The sequence below is a fragment of the Vulpes lagopus genome, chromosome 8, assembly GCF_018345385.1.
Source record: "Vulpes lagopus strain Blue_001 chromosome 8, ASM1834538v1, whole genome shotgun sequence".
Classification (NCBI taxonomy): domain Eukaryota; kingdom Metazoa; phylum Chordata; class Mammalia; order Carnivora; family Canidae; genus Vulpes; species Vulpes lagopus.
In genome coordinates this window covers 58,526,927-58,550,755 of record NC_054831.1, presented here as the reverse complement: position 1 = coordinate 58,550,755, position 23,829 = coordinate 58,526,927, and the positions used below count along the sequence as shown (strand labels likewise).

General features: G+C 39.6%; 1 long non-coding RNA gene across 1 annotated transcript in view; it reads left to right on the top strand.

Annotated features, from left to right (window-relative positions):
• LOC121497206 overlaps window positions 1-22,660 on the top strand; it is a 38,981-nt gene extending 16,321 nt beyond the window's left edge. The window contains exons 2-3 of the long non-coding RNA XR_005989433.1: window positions 10,481-10,600; window positions 21,877-22,660. This is a non-coding gene — a long non-coding RNA (uncharacterized LOC121497206). The remainder of the gene's footprint in view (window positions 1-10,480; window positions 10,601-21,876) is intronic.
• Window positions 22,661-23,829: the final 1,169 nt, after the last annotated feature.

The following is a 23,829-nucleotide window of genomic DNA, read 5'->3' as shown; positions in this document are numbered from 1 at the left end:
TAAAAAGGAAATACATTGCAATACAAGCCTCCTCAAAAAATTGGAAAAAAAACTCAAATACACAAGCTAACCTTGCACCTAAAGGAACTGGAGAAAGAATGGCAAATAAAACCTACACCCAGCAGAAGAATAGAGTTAATAAAGATTTGAGCAGAACTCAATGAAATAGAGACCAGAGGAACTGTAGAACAGATCCACAAAACCAGGAGTTGGTTCTTTGAAAGAATTAGTAAGATAGCTAAACCATTAGCCAGCCTTATTAAAAAGAAAAAAGACTCAAATTAATAAAATAATGAATGAAAAAGGAGAGATCACAACCAACACCAAGGAAATACACATGATTTTAAAAACATTATGAGCAGCTATATGACAATAAATTAGGCAATCTAGAAGAAATGGACGCATTTCTGGAAAACCACAAACTACCAAAACTGGAACAGGAAGAAAGAGAAAACCTGAACAGGCCAATAACCAGGGAGGAAATTGAAGCGGTCATCAGAAACCTCCCAAGACAGGAAAGTCCAGGACCAGATGGCTTCCCAGGAGAATTCTATCAAATGTTTAAAGAAGAAACAATACCTATTCTACCAAAGCTGTTCTGAAAGATAGAAAAGGATGGAGTACTTCCAAACTCATTTTATGAGGCCAGAATCACCTTAATTCCAAAACCAGACAAAGACCCCACCAAAAAGGAGAATTATAGACCAATATCCCTGATGAACACAGATGCAAAAATGCTCAACAAAATACTAACCAATAGGATCCAACAGTACATTAAGAAAATTATTCACCATGACCAAGTAGGATTTATCCCCAGGATACAAGGCTGGTTCACGTTGCACTGCAACATGATAGACCATATCAACAAGAGAAAAATCAAGAACCATATGATCCTCTCAATAGATGCAGAGAAAGCATTTGACAAAATACAGCATCCATTCCTGATCAAAACTCTTCAGAGTGTACGGATACAGGGAACATTCCTCAGCATCTTAAAAACCATCTACAAAAAGCCCACAGCAAATATCATTCTCAATGGGGAAACACTGGGAAACCTTTCCCCTAAGATCAGGAACACGACAGGGATGTCCACTCTCACCACTGCTATTCAACATAGTACTAGAAATCCTGGCCTCAGCAATCAGGCAACAAAAAGAAATAAAAAGCATTCAAATTGGCAAAGAAGAAGTCAAACTCCCCCTCTTTGCAGATGACATGATACTGTACGTAGAAAACCCAAAAAAAGCCTCCATCCCAAGGTTGCTAGAACTCATACAGCAATTTGGCAGTGTGGCAGGATACAAAATCAATGCCCAGAAATCAGTGGCATTTCTATATACTAACAATGAAACTGAAGAAAGAGAAATTAAGGAGTCGATCCCATTTACAATTGCACTCCAAAGCGTAAGATACCTAGGAACAAACCTAACCAAAGAAGTAAAGGATCTATACCCTAAAAACTACAAAACACTTCTGAAAGAAATTGAGGAAGACACAAAGAGATGGAAAGATATTCCATGCTCATGGATTGGAAGATTAAATACTGTGAAAATGTCAATGCTACCCAGGGCAATTTACACATTTAATGCAACCCCTATCAAAATACCATGGACTTTCTTCAGAGAGTTTGAAAAAATCATCTTAAGATTTTTGTGGAATCAGGGTAGCCTGGGTGGCTCAGCAGTTTAGCGCCACCTTCAGCCCAGGGCGTGTTCCTGGAGACCTGGGATCGAGTTCCGCATCAGGCTCCCTACGTTGACCCTGCTTCTCCCTCTGCCTGTGTCTCTGCCTCTCTCTCTCTCTCTCTTTCTCTGTGTGTGTGTGTGTGTGTGTGTGTGTGTGTGTGTCTCATGAATTAAAAAAAAAAAAAAAGATTTGTGTGGAATCATAAAAGACCCCAAATAGCTAGGGGAATATTGAAAAAGAAAACCAGAGTCAGGGGCAACACACTGCCAGATTTCAGGTTGTACTATAAAGCTGTGATCATCAAGACAGTGTGGTACTGGCACAAAACCAGACACATAGATCAATGGAACAGAAGAAGGAACCCAGAAACGGACCCTCAACTCTATGGTCAACTAATATTCAACAAAGCAGGAAAGATTATCCGCTGGAAAAAGGACAGTCTCTTCAATAAATGGTGCGGGCAAAATTGGACAGCCACGTGCAGAAGAATGAAACTGGACCATTCTCTTCTACACAAAGATAAACTCAAAATGGATGAAAGATCTAAATGTGAGACAGGAATCCATCAAAATCCTAGAGGAGAACACAGGCAACACCCTTTTCGAACTTGGCCACAGCAACTTCTTGCAAGATACATCCAAGAAGGCAAGAGAAAGAAAAGCGAAAATGAACTATTGGGACTTCATCAAGATAAGAAGCTTTTGCACAGCAAAGGATACAGTCAACAAAACTAAAAGACAACCTACAGAATGCGAGAAGAGATTTGCAAATGACATATCAGATAAAGGGCTAGTATCCAAGATCTGTAAAGAACTTATTAAACTCAACAGCAAAGAAACAATCCAATCATGAAATGGGCAAAAGATATGAACAGAAATTTCACAGAGGAAGACATAGACATGGCCAACAAGCATATGAGAAAATGCTCCATATCACTTGCCATCAATCAAAACCACAATGAAATACCACCTCACGCCGGTGAGAATGGTGAAAATTAACAAGACAGGGAACATCAAATGTTAGGATGTGGAGAAAGGGGAACCCTCTTGCACTGTCGGTGGGAATGTGAACTGGTACAGCCACTCTGGAAAACTGTGTGGAGGTTCCTCAAAGAGTTAAAAATAGAACTGCCAGGCAGCCCCGGTGGCTCAACTGTTGAGCGCTGCCTTCGGCTTAGGGCGTGGTCCTGGGGACCAGGGAACAATTCCCATGTCGGGCTCCCTGCAGGGAGCCTGCTTCTCCCTCTGCCTGTGTCTCTGCCTCTCTCTCTCTCTTTCTCTCTCTCTGTGTCTCTCATAAATAAATGAATAAATAAAATCTTTAAAAAAATAAAATAGAACTGCCCTATGACCCAGCAGTTGCACTGCTGGGGATTTACCCCAAAGATACAGATGCAGTGATAGGGAAGGACACCTGCGCCCCAATGTTTATAGCAGCAATGTCCACAATAGCCAAACTGTGGAAGGAGCCTCGGTGTCCATCGAAAGATGAATGGATAAAGAAGATGTGGTTTATGTATACAATGGAATATTACTCAGCTGTTAGAAACGACAAATACGCACCATTTGCTTCAATGTGGATGGAACTGGAGGGTATTATGCTGAGTGAAGTAAGTCAATCGGAGAAGGACAAACATTATATAGTCTCATTCATTTGGGAAATATAAAAAATAGTGAAAGGGAATAAAGGGCAAAGGAGAGAAAATTAGTGCGAAATAGCAGTGAGGGTGACAGAACATGAGAGACACCTAACTGGGAAACGAACACGGGGTGGTGGAAGGGATGTGGGTGGGGGGTTGGGGTGACTGGGTGACAGGCACTGAGGGGGGCACTTGACGGGATGAGCCCTGGGTGTTATGCTATATGTTGGCAAATCGAACTCCAATAAAAAACATACACACACACACACAAAAAAAAACATATACAAAAAAACGTGGTATATGAAGAAAAAGAAAAGGAGGAGGAAGAAGAAAAGGGGGAGGAGAAGGAGGAGGAGAATAAATATATACAAAATATTATTCAGTCATAAAAAAGAATGAAATCTTGCCATTTGGAACAACATGAATGGAGCTGAAGAGTATAATGGTAAGCAGAATAAGTCAGAGAAGGACAAATACGATTTCATTCATACATGGAATTTAAGAAACAAAGCAAATGAGCAAAGGAAAACGAGAGAGAGACAAACCAAGAAACAGACCTTTAAGTGAGGAGAACAAACTGAGTTACTGAGGGGAGGTGGATTTGGATATGGGTGAAATGGGTGAAGAAGGTTAAGTGTACAGTTACCATGATGAGCACTGAGTAATGTATAGAATAGCTGAATCACTATAAGTACGCTTGAAACGAATACAACACTGCTTGTTAACAATATTGGAATTAAAATGTAAAATTTTATAAGTATAGGGTTACATCACCAAATGAGAGAAAATACTTGTGACTCATATCAGATAAGGGTCTGTTATCAAAAATATATAAAGAACTTTTACAAGTCAATAATAAAAAGACTACTAGTCCAATTTAAAAGGGCACAATATTTGAACATTTTTCCAAATCAAATATACAAATGGCCAATAAGTACATGAGAAAGATGCTCAATATCATTAGTAGATAAATGCAAATCAATGAGATGAGGTAACACCTCTACCCAGTAGGATGGTTATGATAACAAACATTAGTGAAGATGTGGAGAGATAGGAACCCTTTGCTTATAGAAATGTAAAATGGTGTGACTACTTCGGCAAATTTACCAGTCCCACAATAATTTAAAGTTGGAATTACCATGTGATCCAGGAATTCCCTCCTGGGTATCTTACCCAAGAGAACTGAAAACTTACATTCATACAATAATGTGTATACAAATGTTAATAGGAGCAGTATTATGAATTAATACTGCAGGATAAGGGGCAAGAATCCAAATATCCATTAACTAAAGAATGGATAAATGAAATGTAGTATATCCATACAATAGAATATTATTCAGCCACACAAAGGAATGAAGTTCTAACACATGCTACCATATGGATAAACCTTAAAAACATTAGCCAAGTGAAAGAAGACAGTCACAAAAAACTACATGATGATTTCATTTATGTGAAATGTCCAGAATAAATACATCCATAGTGCCAGAAAATAATTTAGTAGTTATCATGGGCTAGGCAATGGGGGAATGTGGGGCAATTGCTAATGGGTTTGAGGTGGTTTTTTTGAGAGATAAAAAAATCTACACTCTGTGGTAGGGATGATAGTTGCACAACATTGTGAGTACATTAAAAATCATTTAATTATATACTTTATGGAATATAAAATATATCTCTAATTTTATGGCATATGAAGTATATCAATAAAAAAGCTAAATATATGTATGAGAAAGATCAATAATAGAGAACATCTTAACTAAAAATATGGAACATTTAATAGCGTAGGGTGACAAGATTGTAGCTACACTGTGGTGAGCATAGTATAACGTATAACCTTGTATGTCAAACTAGTGTAACATTGTGTGTGAACTATATTCAAATAAGAGAGTTTTTTAATGGAAGGTTTACTGGCTATGTTATAACAATTCAATTAGATAATAGATAATAAAGATAGATAATATAAAGATAGCTAAAATCATCTTAAAAACTTGGAAATTAAGAAATACTTTCCACCCCAGTGATCTGATAATTCTAAGTGCTAATGAGGATTCAGAACTATGGAACTCTCATATGTTGCTGGTGGGAACATAACTGGCACAGACACTATGGAAAACTTTTTGGCAGTTTCTAAAAAAGTTGAACACATACTTATCATATGACCCACTCTTGGGTATTTACCTAAGTGAAATGAAAACCTGTGTTCACACAGAAACCTCTATGGACACTTTCCTACCTGCTTTATTAATAATTGGCAAAACCTGAAAAAAAAGTAATTGCCAAAACCTGGAAACAACCCAAATATCCATCAACTGCTGAGTGCATGGTGGTACATCCATGCAATGGAATACTACTTAGCAATAAAAATAAATGAGCTATTGATACAAGCAGCAATGTGGATGAATCTTGAATGTATTATGTTAACTGAAAGAAGCCAGATGCAAAAGCCACAAACTATATGATTCCATTTATATGGCCTTCTGGAAAAGACAAAACTATAGGGATGGAGACTAAATCAATGATTACTAGGGTTTAAGACTTAGTGGAGGGTGTGACTCAAAGTGATAACACAAAGGAATTACCTGGGGAGAGGGGACTGTTTGATGAACTGTTCTTTATCTCCATTGTGGTGGTTGTTAGATGACATTTGTCAAAATCTATAGAACTGTATACGAAACAGAGTGAATTTTACTAGGTAAATTAAAAAATAAAGGGAAACATCTTCCAAAATAACCCTTGGATCAAAAAAGGAATAAAAATCAAAGTTAAAGATTCTAGAACACTTTGTGCCAAAATATATATAGGACACAGTTAAAACTATATTCCAAAGAAAAATTATAACTTTAAATGCCTTCATTATTGAAGAATAAAAAATAAAAAATAACTTAGCACTCATTTTTATAAGTTAAATGAGAACAATAAGAATAAAAAAGTGCAAAAAAGGAATTAAAAATATGAAATCTGAAATCAATAGAAACCCAAATTTTTCTTACAAGGACAAATAAATCCTAGGGCTATTTGTAAACTGAATTATGGAGAAATCCCTCATGAGCTTGATTATAGGTTGAGAAAGGAGAAAGACATAACCATATATACACAGATATTAAAATAATTTGAAGAGAATATTTCTTCAACTCGTTGACAAAAATTGAAAACTTAGAGGTAATGGATGCTTTCTTAGGAAAAATATAATTGTCACTATTGACTCAAGAATAACAGAACAGTTACTATAGAAAAAATTGGAGAGTTGATTGACAATCTGCCAGTCACATGATTTCACAGTTGAGTTCTATCTAGTTTTTAAAGAAGATTTCATTCCAATATTATTTAAACTATTCCAGGCCATAAGACTAATTCATTCATTTGTTTATGAATCTTGCAAAATTTACATCAAAGCCTGATAGACAAACCAAAAAATGAAATTACAAATCAAATCTCCTTTATACAGATGCAAAAATACTGAATAAAATCAAATTCAATCAAAAGGCATATAAAAAATGATAAATTCTGGCAAGTAATGTAAGGTTGATTCAGTATCAGGAAATCTATTGATATAATCCAATCACAAAGTAAAGAATAAGAATCTCTATAATCATATCAATAATTGCTGCAAGTCATTTGATAATAATCAGTATTTATTTTAAGACTCAATAAAATAGGAATAGAATGAAAGAAAACTATACCTGAATGTAATTATACCAAATTTATCTGAGCTAAAAACAAAAGCTAACAATAAAATCTATTATTGATAATACACTTTCATGGTCCTACATTCTTTGCAAAACTCTTTCAGAAGCATCATCTCACATTTTTCTCACATCTCCATAAATCCAGTTAAAGAACAAATTTTAATTATTCTCCTCATTTTTCATGTTTGTAAAGGAAAGAACGTTGTCTATGCCCTCCCTGCAGACCCACACAGTGATTACAGTCCCACTTCTGGCTGAATTGTCAAGCTGGCAAAGCAGCAGAGCAACATGGAAACTTGGTCAAGGTTTCCAGCTCTGTTCTCTTGCCTGTACCCAAGAGAGAAAACACTGGAACTATCCACGTTACAGGGAAGTAGAATCTGGGCCTCTGACTGTTGAGTTATATTTTTGTTGTGATCTAGTTCCCCTTGAGGGAAGAAAATAAAAATGATCATCTGTTCAGGGTTTACCCTTTTTGATGAATTCTCATCTTTTATAATTTCAAACATGCAATAATGTTGTAAGCATAGTACAAGGAATCCTGTTATGCCCCCTCTAAGATACACAATTATTTACATTTTGCCCAAATTTCTTTATTATTTACTCTGTAAACTTTTTCCTCCTGAACAGATTGAGAATAAGTTGCTGAAGTTATCCACCTTTCTCCCTAAATACCTCAGGGTATTGACTCTCACAGAACAAAAACCTGGAGGAAATTTAACGTTTATGTACCATTATCTAATAAAAAAAATCCATATTCAAATTTCATACTTTTCTCATCCAGAATCAAAGCCCAGATTATGTACTATCATTTGTTTGTTCTATTTTAACCTGGAAACATGTCTCAATCTTTCCTTGTCTCCCTTGACCATATTCTTGAAGAGTAGGAGGCAGTTTTGTGGGTGTGCCTGAGAAGGAGAAACAGAGCTGGCTGGCTGCCATCACTTAGGCCCCAGTGTTGTTCTGAGCCAGTCGGGCACTCACCAGAAGGTTGTGGTGTTCTCCTGCTGAACACCAACCACCTCACAAAACACCCACAGTACTGAGGCCACTCTGTGACCATGCTGGATTATGACAAAAACAAAACCAGTCTATAATCCCATCTGAACACAGACAAAACACATCCATTGCCAAAACCACAAAACACCAACTACCTCCCTCTTTGGCCAATATGATTGACTGCTGCCTTACCAATTACAGCTTGAGCCTGCCCTCTTTGTGGAGAAAATTATTAAGTTGCCCAATTATAACCCACTGCTGCTTCATGACAATATCCAATCCAAAGCAAAGCCCTACTTCCTGAAGCCCTCCTCCAAGCCACACCATTAGGGCCCAAATCCTATAAATCATCTCTAACACCCTCTGACCAAGCTCCGCACGTTGCAGGGTGTGCACTCTCCCTCATCCAGACTACAGCTAAGGCCCACTTCATCACAGACATGCTGCTGCCAGTCTTAGATGCAGGGCATGGACCCCCTCAACTAGGGCTTGTTTGATGTTTCCTCACGATTAGATTCAGGTTAAGGTGGGGTCTGCCAGGCTTCTCCACTCTAGTTATTATTTTTCCCTTTGTAACTAGGAAGCAATTTGTGGGGATATACTCTAAGACTATGTCAAATATCCTTCATTAAACTGTCATCTTCTGGTTGGCTTGATTCCTTGAAGTAATGACTCTGGATGCAGACTCTTCCTAATTCATAGCCTATCTGCTCAGTTTCTTTGTTGCAACAATAATGCTTTCCCCATCGACTGTGATTGATTCAAATTTTGGATTCACATAAAGATGTAAGGCCTGACTCCTGAAAGGGACTGTGGTCTTAGGACTAGACACCAGACTTGTTTCTGCAGTTTCCAATCAAGATGAAACTGACCTTCAGGACATTATTTGGTGCAGTCTGTGTTTTCAGGAACATGGGAGTTTGAAAATACCTCTTCTCACATTTTCTTCCCTTTAGTGAGAAAACAGTGTGCACTGCCCAAGTAAGGTTCCTAGACAGCTGGGCACCGAGAACCTGCCAGTGCCCCACCTGGAACAAGGGAAAATTTCAAGAAATGAGTTTCACCAGTATGGGACACCACTTGGGGTGGGCCCGAAGCAGAGGGGCTCTCCAGGCTGTTGTTTCACTCAGCCCTCCCCTTGTTTGCAAAGGCAGCTGATGAAAGAGGGGAGATGGTGCAGATCTCAGCTGGCAATTCTTTTTGCCCTCTTTCCCATCAGTCAAGAACTGCTAGGCTCCCAACAGTGGGCAGCCAGGAACACTGGACTGTGCCGGGAAGAACCATCCCACTGGACAGCTGGGCCTGCAGGGAGCCAGCAGCCCCCACCATTGCAAGCTTAGGAACCTGGCCCCACCCCAGCTGCCTCAGTCCAAGCCCAGGGACCTCTGACCCTGCCACTGGGAGCACTTGTCACTCCCTGTTGCAAGTCCATCACTTCCCAGGGGAGGTCCCAGGAATTACGAACATTTTTTCCTCTGTTCTCATCTGTCGATCATCTGGAGCCATTAATCTCTTTGCTTTCACTCCTGTGGTAATTACTGGAAGATGAACAGGTAAACAGGGGAATGACCCTCAACGGTCCCTTTAGTTAATGACACAACTTGGCTTAAAATGTGAGGCAAATACGGTCATTACAGATTATATGCTAAGCATGATGTGTGGCATTGTTTTCCTGTTTGTCCCTTAACCCAGTTCATGGTGGTGGAGCATTTGTGATCTGCTTTCTTTCTTCCTTTCCTTCCTTTTTTATTCTTCATTTATTTGAAGCAATCTCAAATTTACAGAGAGTTGAATATAGTACAAAAATCTCTTTTTTTCTGAATAATTTGAAAGTGTATTGCTGACCTGATGCCCCATTAACTCTAAATATGTTAGCATGTGTTTCCTATGAGTGAGGACATTTCCCTATACAACTTCAGTAACCGCCTGGAAACCAGGAAATTACCATTACATGTTACTACCACCCAATTCTCAAATTCCAGTTAAGAATGACCCATTGCAGGACCCCTGGGTGGTTCAGCAGGTAAGCATATGCCTTCAGCTCAGGACATGATCCGGGTCCAGGGATGGAGTACTGCATCGGGTTCCCTGCCAGGAGCCTGCTTCTCCCTCTCCCTATGTCTCTGCCTCTTTCTTTGTGTCTCTCCTGAATAAATAAATAAAATATTTTTAAAAAAAGAATGACCCATTGCTTTAGTTATGTCCTTTATGACAAAAAGATCCAGGTCAAGATCACCTGGGGCATTTAATTGCCATGTCTTTGTAGTCTTTCCATTTGAAATAGTTTCTCAGTCTTTCCTTGACTTTTAAGACCTTGACACTTTTGAAGATTATTAGGCCAGTTATTCAATTACTGAATGCTCTTCAATCTGGGCATGTCCAATGTTTCCTTCTCATTTGATGTATCTTTCATTACTATGTATCTTTAGCAGGAATATTTACAAGTGATGCCATGTTTTCTTCATCCCATCAGGTGATGGTGTCCCATCAGGTGGCCCATGACACCGGTTTGTCCTGTAACACGTGATGTGGCCTTTGATCACTACGTTAACTTGGTGTTATGGATTGGATATTTGTGTTTCCCCTTCATCAGGTTTGTGTTGAATCCCACCTCCAATGTAATAGTATTAAGAGTTGGGGCCTTTGGGAGATAATTAGGATTAAATTAAGTCATGACGATGGAGCCCTCATGACTGGGATTGGTGCCTTCATGAGAGTCATGAGAGACTTTACTTCATCTCTTTCCATGATGTGAGGGTACAATGAGAAGTCAGCAGTCTGCAATCCAGAAGAGGGTTCTTATCAGAACCTGATTCAATCCTGGACATCCAGCCTCAGAACTGTGACAAATGCATTTCTGTTGTTTATAAGCCACCTAGTTTATGGTGTTTTGGTTGTTGTAGCAGCCTAAGCTGACAGAGGTAAGTGGTACCTCCCAGACTATAAGGTTACTTCTTTCCTTTTGGAATTAAAAAGCATGTTATGGGGAGGTATTTTGAAACTACATAAATATCCTGTTTTTCACCAAACTTTAATTTATTCCCTTACTTATATCAGCATGGACTTGTGGTTTCCTATTTTACTTGAAGAATTATAATTCATTATTGTCATTTATTTGGATGCTCAAATTCTTCCAGATTTGGCCTGGGTGAATTCCTTCAAACAGGTCTCTGTGTCTTTTTGACATTTTCCCATCATTTTTAGAGCACTTCCCTATTTTCTGGGACAACAAGATGTTAGTTAAAAAAGAAAAAAAGATTTTATCTATTTATTAAAGAGAGAATGAGAGAGAGAGCAAGATCAGGGGGGAAGGGCAGAGGGAGTAGCAGGCTCCATGCAGGGAACCACCTATGTGCCCCTGACAATAAGATGTTTCAATCTCATCCATACTTTTTTCAGTTCTAGGAACAGTCACTTATATAAAGAGAATATCTGACTTTTTTTCTAATCATTGCACTGGGACTCAAATTTCCATGTTGGCTTAGAAGTTTCCAGTTATATTTGAAAAGAACAAAGCCAAAGCCAAAGGTAAAGCTGAGTCTCATATGCCCAAATGGAGTTACTATAAGACCCAGCTGTAGAAAAAGAGCTAAATCAAGAGATCCATAAATACCTCAGAATCATGCAGGCACCTTCCTAATGTATGGAATACACAAGTTGGCAGATCTGGGATGCATTTTAATTAAATTTTAGAAAATAAATTGACTTGGGGTGGCTTTTCAACAACCAGTTGAATACACTTCCCTTAACTGTGGTCCAAGAACTCTCACGGGGCCGAATCATGTGCTAGAGAGACCCTGGAGTCAGTTTGGTCATCCTTGGACCATCCTTCTATTGGGAAATCTGGTGTCATCTGGCCCCACGGAGACAGGCTCCTGGGCAGGAGACTACAGCAGACACTGCCCTGAAGTGCTCTCAGATATCATGCTGCTGACAAGTTGTGAGGAATACTGGTCAAGTATTTTGTAGAGAAGGTCTTACTTTAATATTATCCTTTAAGGCTAGAAAAAGCCACCTATGATTTCTTCTAAATGTTAATTTTTTTTTGACATTCAAGTTCTTAATCTATTCAGGATTTATTTTTCTGGTAAGGATTCATGTTCTTTTCTTTTTTTTCTTCAGATGAATAACCTGTTTTCTGTCATTGAGTAGCTTTCCCCTCCTCTGAGGATTTGCCATGACCTTTTCATCATATATTAATGTCCCTCATATGTACAGATCTGTTTCAGGGCTCTCTGTTTCATTCCACTGGTCACTTTGTCTCTGTTCCAGTGACATCATGGTCTTAATTCCTGTAGCTTTCTCAAAGTCTTTATATCTGGCAGAGTAAGCTCTTCTCCTTCCTCTTCTTTTTCAGAAGCATCATGGATATTCTGTGCTCTTCCTTATACATTTTAGAATATGCATTTGCTCTTCCTCATACATTTGTTGTGTTTTACAAAAACAAACATGTCAACTCTGTTGTGGATTTTGATGGGAGTTGCATTAGATCCATAGATCAGTGTATGAATTATGACACTTCCAGGTTAAACTTTCCTGCCCATAAACATACTATCATTCTCTTTATTTAGGTCCTTTTAAAATGTTTTCAATACAGCTGTACAATTTACATTGTATGGGGTTTGAACATCTTTCATTAGATTTATTTCTATGCTTTTGTTACTATGAAACAATGTCTTTCTAAAAGTGCGGTTTTCTAATTGGTCATTGCCAGTGAATAAAATGAAACTACTGTTTTTATGCTGATATCTATCAGCTTGCCAAACTCTCCTGTTTATATCCAGTAATTTGTTAATTCCCTTCAGTTTTCTATGAAGATAATAATATCATCATAAAACATTCTAATTTTCTTTAAAATTAGAATTAAAATAAAATTAAAATAAAAAAAAATTTTTTTGAAGTAAACTACACCAACATACACACACACACACACACACACACACACAGATAGAAAGCAATATAGGATATATATACATATATATATCGTATACACAGAGAGAGAATGCAGAGGGAAAAAAGTATGTGTATATACATATGTGTGTGTATATATATATATATATATATATATATATATATATATATATATATATAAAGAGAGAGAGAGAGAGAGAGAGAGGTTTTGTAGTAGCTGACTCTGCTGCTCTGCTGTGTGGCCGTGAGGTTAAATGTTAGCTGACCACTTTTGAAGAGCAAGTTTCCTGATTAAAGAAACTGACTTCTGTTTAAGTGCATTTTAACCACCCCACCTTTACTTACATACATTTACATATTGTCCTTGCCAAAATACTTTAAAGAAAACTATAGCATTTTCAAGTAAATTAGTTCTCTGTATGTGGATTTTTCAAAAATCCACTTTGTGATCCCAGGCTACTTTCTTCTTGATGCCAAGTTAATGTTTAATCATTTGCCTTCTGACTTGCTGAAACATGAATACCTGGAAAGAAAAGCTCTCAGTAAAGCAGAGATTAGTTCTGTGAGAAAGAGGAAGTAAGACAGAGGTCTATAGCAAGCCTGAGCAAGTTTCTTAGCTCTTCTTTAGGATTCAGTTTTTAAAGGACAGATTGAACTCTCTTGCTCCCAAGGATAAGATCAGCATTTTGGAGGAAATATCAAAAATTTAAGAAATCAGAACAAAGCCATTATTAATCATTCCTTCACTCCTGTAACAATTATTGAGCACCTCCCATGAATAAGGCACCATGACAGACACCAAAGATATGAAGGATAAATATGAAACAGTTCTTGCCTTCAAGTAACTCATAGTCTGATAGGATTAAATAGGTAATTTAAAATCACAGGTTATCATGGAAGGTGAAGGTGGGTGTTCAAAGACAGCTTCCTGGGGGAAATAATTTGCTCTGGAATATGAACTAAATCTACAGAGGGTTCATGGTTCAAGACTTTGTTTTCAGTAAAGAATAAATGATGGCTCTCCTACTACTAGGTCTGAGCTGAACCACCTGATACCCCAAACTTCTTGTGGAAGCCAGCAAAAATGTTAGACAACATATATTTTTTAAATCATCCTAAAAACACATCAACAAACTAAAAAGATGGTGGAGAGTTACAAGAATAAGATCTGAGATGAGATAGGGATCCAGAGAATTAAGTCCAGCATTTGAGACTGCTTTTACTGAAAAGACGTTTGGTAGCTACGTAGCTGAACAGCATTGCGACAACCCTCCAGGGCTATACCCACAAACATCAGACTCAAGGGATGGCCAACAGTGAGGACCTCATGTAACTACCTGTGCTTAGCACTGGGCCTTCGAGGGCTGCATCTGGAGAGTAAAGGGAAATCTAGATAAAACCATGATATCACTTGCAGTCTGCTCTTATGTCCTCCTCGTTGTCCAGAAAATGTCAACTGATATTATGTTGAGGTAGTTTTGGATTGTTAGTGTGTCTAAGACCCTGGCAGAAACGTAAGTAAAACATGTCTTGAGGAAAGTAACATTTATGCTTTGTCCCAACTTATTTCTATAAATAGTTGCAAAATTGTAATGATCAATGCAAATCAAAATCAAATAAACAAGAATCAGTACAAACAACAGACACTTAGGAAAAGGCTCATAGATACTCCAGAGGTGATTACTAGATGCAACCTGTAAAATAACTATGCCTATTATGTTCATAGAGATAAAAACCAAACTTAACATTTTCAGCAAGAGAAAAAAAATTCAGCAAAAAACTGTAACTATAAAAACTGACACTGCATATTTGAAAGAGAATTGTATCTATCAGGATCCACATGGGAGACAGAAACCACGTAGTAACTTAAACAGGGAAGAGTTCAATATAATGAATTATGTACTACAACAAAGGATCAGAGTAATGAGAGATTGGCTAATAAGAAATAATAAGAACTCTAATAATATTGAAATAGCAGATGAAAGGATAAATCACTAACCTCTAGAGCTAGAAGACCAGAAGAAGTCTTCTGCCACTCCAGGACTGAGATTCTGACCTTGCTGAGGAGCCATGGCTAATTGCATCTCAGTGGATAACAGAAACCCCCTGGTGCTGCATTGGTGGAATTTGTTGGAATTATGCCCTCTGAAACTCACCAGAAATCTGCCCTTTAGGTGCTATGGAAAGCTGTCCACAGGGAAGGGTCCCACTGGAGATGCTCTACTACAAAACTGCCAGGATGAGGCGTACTGGACACATTGCTGGAATCAGGTGCTAGGGAAGCTATGCTTACAGCAGAATCCTAGCACTGGAAAAGCCATGTGCTCAGCCAAAGCCTACTTAGCCTAGTACACTGGAGCAGGAAGCAAACCCCTTTTCTTGCAGAGTCTCTCCAGCACTCTCTACTAAGAAAGCCTCAGTGCCAATTGGAATGAGAAAAAAATACTTAATGGGACAACATCAATTTTCAAAGAGCAATCCAAAAGGGTAACTTTGGAGTTGAGTTATAATAAATCTATAACCAGAACAAGACACAAGACGAAATTTGTTTTTAAAGATTTTATTTATTTATTCACGAGAGACACAGAGAGAGAGGCAGAGACACAGGCAGAGGGAGAAGCAGGCTCCATGCAGGGAGCCTGATGTGGGACTCGATCCTGGGTCTCCAGGATCACACCCTGGGGCTGATGGCAGCGCTAAACCGCTAAGCCACCCAAGCTGCCCCACAAGAAGAAATTTTATAATTGAAAACGACATATCCAAAGTTAAGAAAATAGATGTGTATAATAGTGCATTAGGCACAACTGAAGAGAAAATTAGGGAACTGGAAGATAGATAAAAAGGATGGAATAAGCAGAAAGTAAGAGACATTTATGATAGAATTGGAGAGTTCTAAATATATACTGTCCAATGTGCTAGCCACTAGCCACGTGTGGCTGTTTAGATTTAAATTAATTACAAGTAAACAAAAATCTAAAATTCATTTCCTCTAAAACACTAGCCACATTTCAAATGCCTACCTGCTCCAGCACAGATAGAGAAAAGCTCCAGTATTGCAGCAAGTTCTATTAGTGCTGGATGAAATATTGGCTTAATTGGAATCTCATACAGGAGAAAAATGAAGCAGAAACAATATTTGAGAGGAGTTAGCTGAATAATTACCAAAACTAACAAAAAACATCAAGCCACAGGTTTTACTGTTAATTATAAACAGTATAAGTAAAAAGAAACCCATACTCAGAAAATCTTTAGACTTAATGGTAAAGAGTTGACACCTTTCCTTTTGTTTTGTTTTGTTTTTCCATCCCCCACCCCCCACACACTTTTCCTTTTGATGTTAGGAACAAAACAAAGATGCCTGTTCTCACCACTTCTATGTGACATTTTTTGGCCAGTGCAGTAAATCAAGAAAAGGAAATCAGAAGTACAAGAACTAGAAGGAAGGCCAAGGTGTCATTTTTGAAGGCAGCATTATTATGTACTTAGAAAATCAAAGATAACTTATAAATTATTAGGATTGGTAAGTTGGTGAATACAAAGTCAGTGTTCAAAAACTGAGCCACAAATGGTTGAAAAATAAATTTTAAAAGGGTACCACTTATAATGACATAAAAATGATAAACTACCTAAAAACAAAAGATCTGTAAGATCTCTATACAGAAACTATAAAATAGTATTACAAGAAACTAAAAAGAGTGAAATGAATGGAGAGATATGCCATATTAATGAATTGGAAAACTCCATTACCATAAAGATATCACATCTCCCTAAACTGATGTGTATATTCAATATGATTCTCAACAGATGTTTTTGACAATCTAGTCTTAAAATTGATATGGAAATACAAAGGATCAATAATAATCATTCTACCTTGAAGAAAAACATGATGGGAAGGTTTGCTTTTCCAAGTATTAAGACCTATTATAAAAGTATACATTAAGTCAACGTTATATTGATACTTAGTAGTAAAATAGACTAGAGATCCCAGAAATAGAGCCTGGAATGTCGAACACTTTGACAAAAGTGTTACTGCAAACCAGTGGGGAAAAGATTTACTTACAATAAATGACCAGAACAACTGGTTGTCCATGAGGAGAAAAATGCAACTCAACTCTTACCGCACACTGTACATCAAAGTCAATCCTAGTCAGGCTGTAGACTAAATGTGAAAGGCAAAGCAATGAACTTTTAGAATAAAATATAGCAGAATATCTTCATGAACTTTCATTAAAACTAAAATTCTTTTAAAATATTAATACATCTGTATACCTTAAAATCGAGAATTTCTGTTCATGAAAAGACACTATAAGAGTAAAGAAGGCTAACCACAGACTGGGCAAAGACCCTTGCATCTGACAAAGGAGCTTAAATCTAGAATATGAAAAGAAGTACTGCGAAACAATAAGAAAAAGACAGATAACCCAACAGAAAAATTGTCAAGAGACTGAACTTTACAGAAACAGAAATTCAGATGGTCAATAAACATTTGAGATGATGCTCAACCTCATTAGTAATTAGAGAAATAAAAGTTTAAATCACAATGATATACCATTACTCACTCATCAGAATGGCTAAAATTTTAGAAACTGACTTTTCCAGGATGGAAAATTTTATGCAATACTGGTGGAAGTAAATCACAACAATCATTTTGGGAAACTGTGGCACTGTCTCCTAAAATTGAAAATACTTGTACCCTGTGACTCAGCAATTCTACTTCTAAATATATACTCTGCCCTGAAATATGCTCACAGAAATTAAAAAGATGTCTATGAATGTACATCGCATTATTTGAAATCTCCCAAGACTGTGAAGAACACAAATGTCCGCTGACAACAGAATGGGTAAACAGTGGTACATCCATGCAAGAAATGCACTGAAAGGTCTATTCATTGAAAGCAATCAATGATCAGCTACAACTTTGTGCAGTAAAGTGGATGAATGGGCTCAAGCAGCAACCAAAGTAACAAAAAGGAGCCTACCCTGAGCTAGAGAAAAGTGAACACTATAAACAGAGAAGCCGGGATCCCTGGGTGGCGCAGCGGTTTGGCACCTGCCTTTGGCCCGGGGCGCGAGCCTGAAGGCTCGGGATCGAATCCCACGTCAGGCTCCCGGTGCATGGAGCCTGCTTCTCCCTCTGCCTGTGTCTCTGCCCCTCTCTCTCTCTCTCTCACTGTGTGCCTATCATAAATAAATAAAATTAAATTAAATTAAACAGGGAAGCCATCAGATTGGAGGCATCCTCAGTCCCTAGGCCCCAATCCTGCAGTCCAGGCATTGCCACGTCCTCTCCTGCTTCTCTTTCTTGCAGTAAAGAGAGTGTTCCTTTTCTCATCTGTCCTGTGCTCTGGATCCCTTCTCATTTCTGAGTCTTCAATTCACCTTCTTGATGGGAGCCCCTTTCTCTCCTAAGGTTCCTTATCCCAGCAGTTATTTGTTTGCAGTTAGCCTCCCTGTCAAAGTGTGAGCTCCTTCCAGGTAGATACCCCTTCCAGGCAAATGTCCTCCTACATGGCCAGAGTTTCAGAGGCACATGAAAGAGGCTCAGTGACCACAGTTGTTTGATTGATGTATGGTCCCACTCTGCCTCAACTGTCAACATGGCCCTTAGCAACAATCTGGCTCTTGCCCAGATTCCCATCCTCTTCACCTGTGAAGAATTCTCTGGTCTCTGGGACTGGACCCTCCCCTTCTTCTTCCATGCTCTTTCAAAGAAGGTACTGAGAATGTCTGAAGCAGAAAAGCAAGTAGGAGTGAGCTAAATTTAATTGAGGGTCTACAGCACACCAGGATGTATGATAGGCTATCTGTATTTTTTCTCTTCTATTTAAAAAATAATTTAAATATAAAAACAACCTTTTGAAGTGGTTGTCATTATTATTTTTTTTTTTCAAGTGCTTGATCTGAGGTTTAGGAAAGGTGAATAATTTGCGCACAGTCACCAGAGCGAATTGACTGGCTGCAGGCTTGCTGCCCCGCCTCTTCCCCTGTCTGCCTCCCCTGCTCTGATCAGAAGGTGTAGGTATGTGGAAAGAGTATCAACTATACCATTAGACTCTAGCCTGAGCTCAAAACTGACTTCTACTTCCTAGAAGCAGGGAGGCCTTGAGCAGCTAACCTAACATATTTGGGCCAGGCCAGTATTCACACAGCGTTGGGGAGGAGTGGCTGTGGACAAAGCTCAGGGGCAGGTTTCACAGGGCTGTGGGGGTTCATGTGTGTTTCAGCCTCTGCCCTGTCCTGCCTCTGAATCTGAGAGGAGAGTCTGGGGGTCTGTGGTGGAGTTTCCCAACCCCCAAGCTACCCTACTGGCCATGTGTGATGTGCTAAACTTGCAGGACATCCCCCACAGTGTATTGGACACTACAAAATCCCCCTCCTCCTCATTCAGGGCCCATTTCTACCATCTCAAGTTCTGCCTGGGCAACACTCATCTCTTGAGTCTTATTTGGATGCCTTGGTTCAGAAAAGGCTAAAGGTTCCCAAACAAGGTCTCCATCCCCTAGTTTCTATTCTTCCTGCCTTAATGCTGTAACCTCTTTCATAGACTGTTGCTTTGGCTCCTTACCAGTCTCCTTTCTTCTGATCTCTTCACCCTCAGCTTCTTCAGATCAAATGTTTGCCCATTCTTCAAAGCTCAATCATGGTGCCATCTTCCCTGATCTCTTCCACCAGAGTTAAAAGCTCTTGACTGGAAATTCTGCAAAGGCCTTTTCCACCTTTGTTATGGCATTTGTATTATGGCTCTGTGGGTTGGTCTGTGTCACCTCTGATGTCTGTGCCTTACTAAGTGCTTGAATGAGTGGATAAATGAGAGGCTAAAACATGGGTAGTTCTTACAGTGGTCTTCCTCTTCTCCATTACTGAGCAACTTCAAACTGCATTGAAGCCCCTTCTTGCCCTTTGCTTTTTTCTCTCAAGTTTTCTACTGTCACTCTCCTTTCCTCTCCTATTTTTCCCATAGCCCAGCACATCACATGCAGAAGGAGGGGCTCCAGCCAGGGATGCTCTGTAGATGGCCAAGTAACATGCATGGAAGGTTCCAAAATTCTCCAGCTGGTCTGTAGTTCCTTACACCTCCAGAGGCAGGGTTCCTGGAACCTGTTTAGACTTCTTATCTAGAATGCGTTTAGTCTTAGAATGGGGCTCCCAAACCTGCCTTCTCTTCTTATATTTTAGAGACAATCTTGTGCAACTTATTTTTTCTCCTGTTCAGTCATTCATTCTTTCAATCAGAGGGTGCAATCTAGGGAGAACTTATACCTTGGACTCTGAAGACCTGCATATAAGGTGGCATCCAAAGCATTGCACCTTGCTGAATCTAGGAATGTCCTCAGGATACTTCCTCTCATACCCTTCACTCTGATTTTTTTTTTTTTAATGATGAGCTAGAAAGAGTTGCTTTGAGGCTGAGTTATAGGAGCCCCTGGCAGTGGCAGCCTGACATATGGTCGCTGTAGGCTCCTCTAAGTCACAGAAGTTGACAGTAAGATCTCAAGGAGAGTAAGAGAAAAAAGCATGTTCTTATTCTGAGAAGGGGATGGCAAGTTATTGAATGCCAGCAAAGCATTTCATGAAACCATGGGGCTGGAGTCTGACTCCAAGCACCTCCCAAAGACCTTGTCCCCTGGTCCTGCTCTTTTCACGGTCTACTAATGTTTGGATGTCTGCTTCTTAACAGAAGAGGGAACCGAAAACCAGGGCATCAGGCTCTGTCCTGGGCCTGAGATCGTGACTCTCACATTAACTATGCTCTTGCCTATCCTACCTGTGTCTGGGCCCTTCCTGTAAGTCTGATTCCATTTACCCAAATAGATCCCTTGTGCCTGACTGCTTCTCCTTTACTTTACAAGTGTTGACTCTGAACTTTCCCAGTGAGTGTTAATTCCAATTGAACAGACATTCTTTGAGTTTCCAAGAGGGTTGTTGTCCCTGTCTTCAAGAAGCCTTTAACTTTGTAGTGTGGAGAAGATACTTCTGCAAAAACAGACATGTAGAATGTGGTGTTTCAGTAGATGGAGAAGCAAAGTGCTAGTGGATCCTAGATTAGTTCCAAATGACTAGAGGGGAGAAGGGAAGGGCAGGTCTGGAAGGCTTTTTGGAGATGACACTGAACTGGGCTTGAAGGATGAGATCAGAGGGAGATGGGTGGAGAAGGACCCACCTGTTGGGCAAAAGGAGGGACCAGCATTCCACTATGTCTCAAGTAGAAGTTGGAGAGAGATGAAGAAAGAGAAAGTTATAAAGGAAGGTTGAAATGATGTCCCTGAGGATCTGCATGCCAACCTCAGAAGCCTAAGCATTTTTGTAGAAAAATGTTGAGCCAGAGCAGAATTTTGAGTCAAGAAATGCTCAAGTCTCACTCTGGGAGCTATTTTATCCCCAGTCAGTCACCAAATCTACATCTATAACCTCTTTAGAACCCGTCCAAGTCCCTTCATCCTTAGGGTCACCACAGTGTTTGTTCATGCCACCATCTTCTCTCACCTGTGAATGTGCTGCAGTGCCCTAATTTTCCAGTCTCTAGACTCCCCTCCTCCATGGCTGCTGCTGATATATTTTCAACCAACAGCCACAGTTGGCCACTGTCAGAGTGCAAATCCAGTTTCATCAGTTTCCTGCATTGAGACTTCCAAGAGCTTCATGCTACCTCAAGATAAAGCCAAAATTCCTTTCATATTCCACACTGTCCCTTCCTGTCTTTTGCCATTCCTGTTGTAATCTCTAATGCTGCAATCCCTTTCTTCGTGAGAATGCCTCCTTTGCTCATCACCTGGCCTGACCCCTGCAAGTGAGGGGTCAAGGTTCAGCTCACGTGTCATTCCTGGGGAGCCAGCCCTGCCACCCGTCCTATCATCTGGTTTCTTCAGCTCCCCAGGCTTCCTGTTGTTTTAACACTTATCACACAGTATTGAAATCGTATGTTGATTTATTTCCCCGCTACTCTCTGTTTTATTATAGGATCTGTATTCCCACAGAGCAAATACTTGGAACTCAAAAAGGAAAAAGTTCTCTCAAAGGAATGAATGAACGTTCACTGCCTCTCTGGACCGATGTCTTCTGGCCCCCATGACACCCACACACTCTGGACAAGTTATATGCTTCTAGTTCTTCTTCTCTTCTTCCTATTGCCTTTCTGTCCCTAATTCTGTCCAAAGAGGAACACTGTGGTACAAGAGCTATGTGAAAGCCTAGAGTAAGGTACCAAACCGCCAGCAGCAGTGGCCTCTGGGAATTAGGACAAGAGTTGATATTTTATTCTTTCCATTTATCTTTAGTTTATTAAATTTTATAGTGGGAAATCATTCTTTTTTTTAAGAGCTTAGTTTCAGTCAGAATAGACAAATAGTATATACAGTAAACTATCATCTGTCTAATAAAGAAAAGCAAAGACATATGTATAAAAGCTCTTTAGGAGCACACGTAAGAAATGCACAGTACCAATCATCTCTTTGGAGGGGAGCTGGGAGCCTAGGACCTGGAGAAACTTTTCACTCCCTCCCTAAGCACATTTTGGATTTTGAACCTCGTGAAAGTATTATCAATGCAATAAATAAATAAATAAATAGATAAATAAATAAAGCGTAAACTGAAAGTAGCTAAGCTTGAATTCTACTCCACCAGGTAACTTAGCAAACCTTATCTTCTCGATATGGAAAATGGAGAAACATGCCGACATCACAGAGTTGTTTCAGGGAATGGAAGGCGTGGGAGTGGACAAGGCAGCCAAGCTCCGAGGCGCCACACCCAGGCAAGGACAGGCTGTGGCCTTCTCATTCCACCCATCCTTTCCTGGCTCACCCCTTCTCCTCTAAATGAAGCTGTCAAGGCCAAACCCTGTGTCTGCCAACATCCCCCCACTCCCCCACCCCCCGCTGGAAGTGCCTAGCTTGACCCTCTGCCCATTGGAACCCATCTAATAGCATGAAGGAAAAGCCACACTTTGAGGATCTGGGCATTTCAAAGAAGCCAGCAGCTCTTTTTGTTTTCTCGGGCTCTCAGCTTGCCAGCTAGTTCCACACATTAAAAATTTTGTGGGTCAGATCTGCAGTTTTCAACCATAGATTCATTTTGTTTCATGACTACTTCCTTATGATAGCTCTGGGAAAAACTGCACTGGGCCGAGACCCAAACCACGTTCCTGGCATTGCAAGCTATGTTCAAGATGGCGTCTTCAGTTAGTAATCATGAAAGATGTTGAAATCTCCTGCAACTTACTAGGAATTGGTCTGGAAAAAAAAAAAAAAGAAAGACTGTTTGGATTAAGTTTCTGAAGGGCTGTCATCACCATGACCTTCAAGCTGTTTGAGGCAGGAAGAGGAGCTTAATTTACCATGTTTCTGCCTGTTCAAATAGCCCTGCTTTTCTCTGCAGCCCTGTAGATTTTTTCTCCTGGATGTGGATATATATTGAGTATTGATGAGATGTGTGATGCCACAGGAGGTACTTGCTTTGTTGCCTGGGATAGGATTACCAAACTTGGCAAATAAAAATGCAAGATTCTAGTTAAATCAATGTTCCAGATTAACAATGAGTAAATTTTTAGCATAAGTATGTCCCATGCAGTATTTGCATACTTATACTGAAAATCATCCAGTGTTGATCTGAAGTTCTGCTCTAACCGAGTATTCTGTATTTTATCTGGCATCCTTGCCCATGAAGGACACAGGGAGAATCCTTGTTAGCTCTATGGAGGGGACAGGAGTCCTGTTTCTCTTGCTGTCTGGCCTGGTCCTCTTTCTTTAAGCCAGCCCTCCACCCCTGGGCCACAAGATCAGAATCCAAAGGGACAAGACCCCAGCACGCTTGCTTTGTCACACCTTCTCTCTTGAACACCCTGTCCTGTTCTCCTAGGCTCCTGTTCTGCCTGGACCTTGTCACCATCCCATAGAGCTCCTTTGGGTTGCCTTACCC